Consider the following 8,063-nt stretch of genomic DNA (forward strand, 5'->3'; position numbering starts at 1 on the left):
GTAAATTTCGAGCTTCGGAGGTAAACCACAATAAACGCCTTAAGTTTAGAACTGAAAACACCAAAAATATTAAGCAACCCAAAATTAACATTCATCGCATTAAAGATTTGCTGCAAAGTGTCAGAAAATGTAATGTACAAAAATACTAACTAAAGATTTTAACTCGAAGTTAGCTTCTAATGATATTTAATACCTGATTATAGAAGATACAATACGTAAATTTATGGGTAGAGAGTGATCTGCCCACCTTCCTCCCCCTGAATTCTTAGTTGTTTATGTCAGACTAATCTGTAGCGTAACCGAGGACTATGTTGGCTGCGATCGATAAATACCGCAGCCTTACCCAGTATAGAAACCACGAGCCGCGCCTGGGCTCGACTAATATCTGAAGTAATGCTAGAGGGAACTGAAACCACGAATCCTGCAGGGCTGTCCAGAAATCCGCAAGAGCACTACGGGATGACACTCTCTCCCATATTTCGCAATAATAAAACCGTGCTGACCTTCTATGAACTTTTTCGTTGAGTCCTATCTGGTAAGGATCCCACACCGGCGTAGTGTAGGCAGTCTGCTTAGTAGACCTTGGAGATGTTGTGGCCCGTCGCTCATGCGTCTATTATAACACCACGTGCAAACTCACTTAAATTTTGATTATCTGCCATTGTAGCAGCAGTAACCAATCTAACAACTGCGACAGACACTTATTGTCTTGTATAGATTTTGCCGACCGAAGAGCCGTATTCTGCTTATTTACACATCTCTGTATTTGGATATATAGAACGAGCCACGTAAGACGTAACAGACTTTTTATTTCGTGAACGATTAACATATCGAAAAGCGGTTTTAGGCAAATGTTTGATCCTCGAGGGGCACGAAGGTCTTTTTTTTCCCTTGCTTAATGTGTTAACGACTTTAGCGCTGGTATCAACGGAGAGAATGAAACAAGTCCATTTTTTAAATGGAACTGTATACCTTTAAAGCTGCATTCGATAGCTCTTGAGAAGAATTACAGTGATATAGCGTTTGTTAAAGTTGTCGTTGAACCCGGTCGTAAAAAGGTTCGAGGTATGTCGTAGCAAACACCGCCAAGTAGAACTCTCGTGCTACGCTCCGACAGAATGTCAGCATGCTTACCTGTTTCCTTGCCTGTACTGCAGGCCGCCCACTTCTACTTCAACATTCGCTTCGTGCAGACGTCTACATTAATTAGAAGAAGTAGGATATACTACTTTTATATGGTGATTATAAAAGAAATGCCGTAAAAACAGTACAACGGTATAGGGGTACCTATCCGGATCGCCAGTGTCCAACGCGCCAGGAAACTGCACGAATTATTAAGATGCTAGTGCGGAAACCCTGCTTGAACGTCAAAAAAGAGGACAAGATTGCAACAGACAGAGAACACGAAGGATCTGTTGTGGCTACGAGCTAATGACTCCGCACAGTGCTACGAGACATATTGCCAAAGAATGTGGAATCAGCCAGATCAGTGTCATTCGCATTCTGTATGGACAGATCTCCATCCCTATCATCTGTCACTAATTCAGGCGCTCGACATCCGTGATTTCGAAAGTCGTATAGATATTTGTCCGTTTGTTCTTTAGTAACTGAGAGACGACGCTAGGTATTTCCGAGGTGTGTTCTTTAGCGATAAGGTAAAGGTACTAACCACGCTAACGTAAATTTGGATAACATTCACTACAGAGCAGCCGAAATTCCACACTGGCTTCGTCAGGTTCAACATCAATCGCCATGGAGCGTAAACGTGTGTTACGGCATCATGTTACTGTTGCGTTCTTCAGTCCAAAGACTGGTTTGATCCAGCGTTACATGCTACTCTATCCTGCGCAAGCTTCTTCATCTCCGAGCAACTACTGCAACCTACATCCTCCTGAATCTGCTTAGCGCAATTATCTATTGGCCTCCCACTAAGATTTTTACCCCCCACGCTTCCCTTCAGTAATAAACTGGTGATCCCTTGATGCTTCAGAATGTGTCCTAGCAACCGATCCCTTCCTTTAGTCAGGTTGTACCACAAATTTCTCTTCTCCCCAACTCTATTCAGTACCTCCTAATTAGTTACGTGATCTACCCATCTAATCTTCACCATTCTTCTGTAGCACCATATCTCAAAAGCTTAAATTCTCTTCTTGTCTAAACTGTTTATCGTCCATGTTTTACTTCCGTACATGGTTACAATCCTTTCAAGACACTGTCCATTTTGTTCAGCTGCTCCTCTAAGTCCTTTGCTGTCTGACAGATGTGGCCGAGCGGTTCTAGGCGCTTCAGTCTGGAACCGCGTGACCGCTACGGTCGCAGGTACGAATCCTGCCTCGGGCATGGATGTCTGTGATGTCCTTAGGTTAGTTAGGTTTAAATAGTTCTTAGTTCTAGGGGACTGATGCCCTCAGATGTTACGTGCCATAGTGCTAGCAGCCAATTTTTGTCTCTGACAGAATTACAACGTCATCGGCAAACCTCAAAGTTTTTATTTCTTCTCCATGGACTTTAATCCCTACCACAAATATTTCTTTTGTTTCCTTTACTGCTTGCTCTGTATACAGATTGAATAACAGCGGGGATAGGCTACAAATCTGACTCACTCCTTTCTCAACCACTGCTTCCCTTTCGTGCCCTCGATTCTTATTACTGCCATCTGGTTTCTGCGCAAACTGTAAATAGCCTTCCGCTCCCTATACTTTGCCCTTTCCGCCTTTGAAAGAGAGTATTACAGTCAACATTTTCGTCTACAAATCTATAAACGTAGGTTAATCTTTCCATAACCTATCTTCTATGAGAAGTCGTTGCGTTAGTACTGCCTCGCGTGTTCCTATATTTCTCCGGAATACAAATGGATCGTCCCCGAGGTCGACTTTTATAAATTTCTCGAATCTTCTGTAAGGGATTCGTGTTAGTATTTTGCAGCTGTGACTTATTAAACTGATAGTTCGGCAATTTTCACACCTGTTAGCAACTGCTTTCTTTGGAATTGGAATTACTATATTCTTCTTTAAGTCAGCAGGTATTTCACCTGCCTCATAAATCTTGCTCACCAGATGGAAGAGTTTCGTCACGGCTGGCTCTCCCAAGGCTATCAGGAGTTCTAACGGAATATTGTCTACTCCTGGTCTGTTTCGACTTAGGTCTTTAAGTCCTCTGTCAAATTCTTCAAGCAGTATCATATCTCCCATATCCTCTATATTTACGTCCTCTTCCATTTCCATAGTATTGCCCTCAAGTACATCTCTTTTGTAGAGACCCTCTATATACTCCTTCCACTTTCTGCTTTCCCTTCTGTGCTTTGGTTTTCCATCTGAGCTCTTGTTATTCATACAATTGCTTCTCTTTTCTCCAAAGGTCTCTTTAATTTTTCTGTATGTAGCATCTATCTTACCACCAGTGATATATGCTTCCGTATCCTTACATTCGTCCACTAGCCATTCCTACTTAGCCAATTTGGACTTCCTGTCGGTCTCACTCTTTAGACGTTTGTATTCCCTTTCACCTGCCTCACTTATTGCATTTTTATATTTCCTCCTTTCGTCGATTAAACTGAATATCTCTTCTGTTACCCAAGGATTTGTGCTAGCCCTCGTCATGATCCTCTGCTGCCTTCACTATTTTGTCTGTCAAAACTACCCATTCTTCTTCTGCTGTATTCCTTTCCCCTGTTCTCGTCAGTCGTTCCCTAATGCTCCCTCTGAAACTGTCTACAACCACTCGTTCTTTCAGTTTATCCAGGTCCCGTCTCCTTAAATTCCCGCCTTTTTACAGTTTTTTTTTTCAGTTTTAATCTGCAGTTCATAACTAATTAATTGTGGTCAGGGTCCACATCTGCCTCTGGAAATGTCTTACAATTTACTCTGAACTCTTTGTCTTACCATTGTATAATAAACCCGAAACCTTCCGGTGTCTCTAGGTCCATTCCACGTAAACAGCCTTATTTCATGATTCTTTAACCGAGTGTTAGCTGTGATTAAACTGCGCTCTGCGCAAAATTCTGCCAGGCGGCTTCCTTTTTCGTTCCTTTCCCCCAGTCCATATTCACCTACAACTTTCCGCTCTCTTCCTTTTCCTACCATCGAATTCCAGTCCCCCATGACTATAAAATTTTCCTATCCCTTGACTATCTGAATAATTTCTTTTATCTCATCACACATTTCCCCTATCTCCTCCTCATCTGCAGAGCTAGTTGGCATATAAACCTCTACTACTGTGGTAGGCGTTGGCTTCGTGTCCATCTTGGCTACGATAATGCGCTCCTGTTTTGTTATTCGTTATTAAACCTACTCTCGCATTACCCCTATTTGATTTTGTATTTATAACCGTGTATTCACATGACCAGAAGTCCTGTTCCTCCTGCCACCGGACTTCACTAATTTCTACTATATCTAGCATTAACCTATCCATTTCCCCATTTAAAATTTTCTAACATACGTGCCCAAATAAGAAATCAGACATTCCACACTTCGATCCGTAGAACGCCAGTTTCGTATCTCGTGATAACGACATCCTCCTGAGTAGTCCTCGGCCGGAGTTCGTAATGGAGGACTATTTTACCTCTTACCCAAGAAGATGCCATCATCATTTAACCGTACAGTAGAGCTGCATGCCCTTGGGAAAAATTACGGCTGTAGTTTCCCCTTGCTTTCAGCTATTTGCAGTACCAGCACAGCAAGGCCGCTTTGGCTGATGTTAAAAGGCCAGGTCAATCAATCGTCCGGAACGTTGCCCCTGAAACTACTGAAGAGGCTGCTGCCCTCTTCAGGAACCACACGTTCGTCTGGCTTCTCAACAGACATCTTTCCGCTGTGGTTGCACCTACGGTACGGGCTATATGTATCGCTCAGCTGAACCAAGCACGCCTCCTCACCAACGGGAATGTCCATGGTTCATGGAGGAGGGTTGATCATAGGAAATTAAATTCTGGGACATGGTTTCATCTTAGGCGCTCTAAACGGAAATTCTGAAGGTTCTTCTAGAAAAGGTAGCACCTGATATTCGACAGCGTATGTGGCTGCAACACGACGGTTGTCCAGCTTACTCGTCCCATATTACAAAGCAAACGCTGAATAAGACCTTTCCTGGACGTTGGATAGAACGATATTCCGTTGTCAAATGGCCTGAGATGTTTCTCGATTTTACTCCTCTACTTTCTTTGGGGAGCACTCAAAGATGCAGTGTATGACGAAGAACCGACTATGCCAGACGATATGTGTCGTCAAATCGCCAGTGCTTGTTTTACAATATCATCCATTGTGGTTACATCTGTTCATCGTTCTTTCGAAAGGCGATTGCAAATGTACCTTTCAATCCATGCTGAAAGAACTGGTACACCTGCCTAATATCGTGTAGGGCCTACGCGAGCCAGCAGAAGTGCCGCAATACGACGTGACATGGACTCGAGTAATGTCTGAAGTAGTGCTGGAGGGAACTGAACCATGAACCCTGCAGGGCTGTCCATGAATCCGTAAGAATACGAGGGGGTGGAGATATCTTCTGAACAACACGTTGAAAGGCATCGCAGATATGATCAATAGTGTTCATGTTTGGGGAGTTTGATGGCGAGCGGAAGTGTTTAAACTCAGAAGAGTGCTCCTGGACCTACTCTGTAGCAATTCTGGACGTGTAGGGTGACACATTGTCCTACTGGAATTGCCCAAGTCCTTCGGAATGTACAATGAACGTGAATAGAAGCTTACGTGCTTGTCACCCGTCAGAGTCGTATCTGGAATTATCAGTGGTCCAATATCAATCCGACTGCAAATGCCTTACACCATTACAGAGCCTCCGCCAGCTTGAACAGTCCCCTGCCGACATGCAGGGTCCGTGGACTCATCATATTGTCTCCATAGCTCGATACAATTTGAAACGACGCGACCAGACAACATGGTTCCAGTCATCATCAGTCCAATGTCATTGTTGACGGGCGTAAAGCTTCGTGTCGTGCAGTCATCAAGGGTACAGGAGTGGGCCTTCGGTTCCTAAAGTCCAGCCGGCCGGTGTGGCCAAGCGGTTCTAGGCGCTTCAATCTGGAACCGCGCGACCGCTACGGTCGCAGGTTCGAATCCTGCCTCGGGCATGGATGTGTGTGATGTCCCTAGGTTAGTTAGGTTTAAGTAGTTCTAAGTTCTTGGGGACTGATGACCTCAGATGTTAAGTCCCATAGTGCTCAGAGCCATTTGTAGATGCTGTGTCCCATCGCTCGTGCGCCGACTACAACACCACGTTCAAACTCACTTAAATCTTGATAACCTGCCATTGTAGCAGCACTAATCGATCTAACAATTGCACCACACACTTGTCTTATATAGGAGTTGCCGACCGCAGCTCTGAATTCTGCCTGTTTACATATCTCTGTATTTGAAAAGTGGATGCCTATACCAGTTTCTTTGGCGCTTCAGTGTATGAAGCATTACGATGCCTCTTAGTCACGATGTCGTCTACTCCACATCAAATAGAAAACAAACAACATTATGTGAGCATTTGCTGACAGATCTAACGTAAACAAACTTAATTTTTTTTTTTTTTACATTTTCCCCAATGTCACTCAGTAAGGAAAGATATAAGTGTTACCGCCAATATTTATAACAGACGAAACGCGTAACTAGTTTTTAATGCAGCAGCTGATACGTTGCTGTCATTGAATATTTATATGCCTCCGCTGAGTTTGTAAACAAGATGTATAACAGAGTGAAAATGGCGAACGAAAATATTATCGCCACATTTGGACTCGGAAAGTCGTTGAATGACACACGCGGCACGTTAAGGGGGTGGCATTACTTTCGTCTCAGTGGTTAGTTTGAGGAAAGGCTCACACGCCTTTGTTCCTAGTAGACAGCATTTCTGAGGCTGGTGGTGACCTCGTACAGAGGCAACATGCTTCGACTTACCGAGGGTTCAGACGAGTGAGGATTTCTGAAATACAAAATCTCTTGGAAACTATCTCTACCCCTTTAGCTGTTATCTCCTGAAAATTGAAGACTGAATAAACCAGCACATGCACCCACAACGTGCCAAGGAATGGCCGATTTCGGTTTGATGAGCTTTCCAAAAATATTCGGCATCCTAGCCATAACTCTCTCTTGCTACGAATGCAGTCGTCCTTTTGTGAAGGAGATTTCGGCTTCACACATTTGTACGAAGAAACACAAAGATTAAGAGTATTCTTAACCATAAGACATTTGTTCTGATGTGTCAGCTAGGCCGGAGAGCACGTGGTCGTAAACTGTTGGGAATGAAGAACAGACTTCGTACCCCGCAATCGCAGTGCAGACTTTCCCATTGTTCCAAGACGACAAGTCTCATCAGCCTTATGATGCCATCATACGATCTAATGGGAAACATATAAATATATTAAGAAACGGGAAGGGAGGCTACAATTAATTTCACCAATTATGTAAAATACAAAACGCATCATTTGTTAGGGAACTGCTTATGGAATTGCCATGTTACGTTACCTGAAGTCAAAACATAAAAGGCGCTCCACAGGTATACGTATCTTGATAAAAATCCAGTTGACAAAATGCACACAGTTGACAATATCCTCATACCACCCGTGCATATTGGCGGCGAACTTGATTCTCATAAGATTGCCACACAACATTGCACTACCGGCGGAGTGTGAACGTAAAGGTGGAGAACCGCTACAGTTACCTATCTCGACGCTGGATAGCCCGCATCTCGTGGTCGTGCGGTAGCGTTCTCGCTTCCCACGCCCGGGTTCCCGGGTTCGATTCCCGGCGGGATCAGGGATTTTCTCTGCCTCGTGATGGCTGGGTGTTGTGTGCTGTCCTTAGGTTAGTTCGGTTTAAGTAGTTCTAAGTTCTAGGGGACTGATGCCCATAGATGTTAAGTCCCATAGTGCTCAGAACCATTTGAACCATTTTTGATTTGACGCTGGATAGCGGGTGTAGTACGAATTAAATGATGACATGCTGTGATTAGAAGCAATGAATGTCGGTGCCCCAGAAATAAAGGCGTATTTTTTCAATGTGCCCGATACAAAAATTAGGAATGGTGTCTGACTATACACACAAAATTAGCACGGACCTACGCTCCAT

This window comes from Schistocerca piceifrons, chromosome 8 (assembly GCF_021461385.2).
Source record: "Schistocerca piceifrons isolate TAMUIC-IGC-003096 chromosome 8, iqSchPice1.1, whole genome shotgun sequence".
Classification (NCBI taxonomy): Eukaryota; Metazoa; Arthropoda; class Insecta; order Orthoptera; family Acrididae; genus Schistocerca; species Schistocerca piceifrons.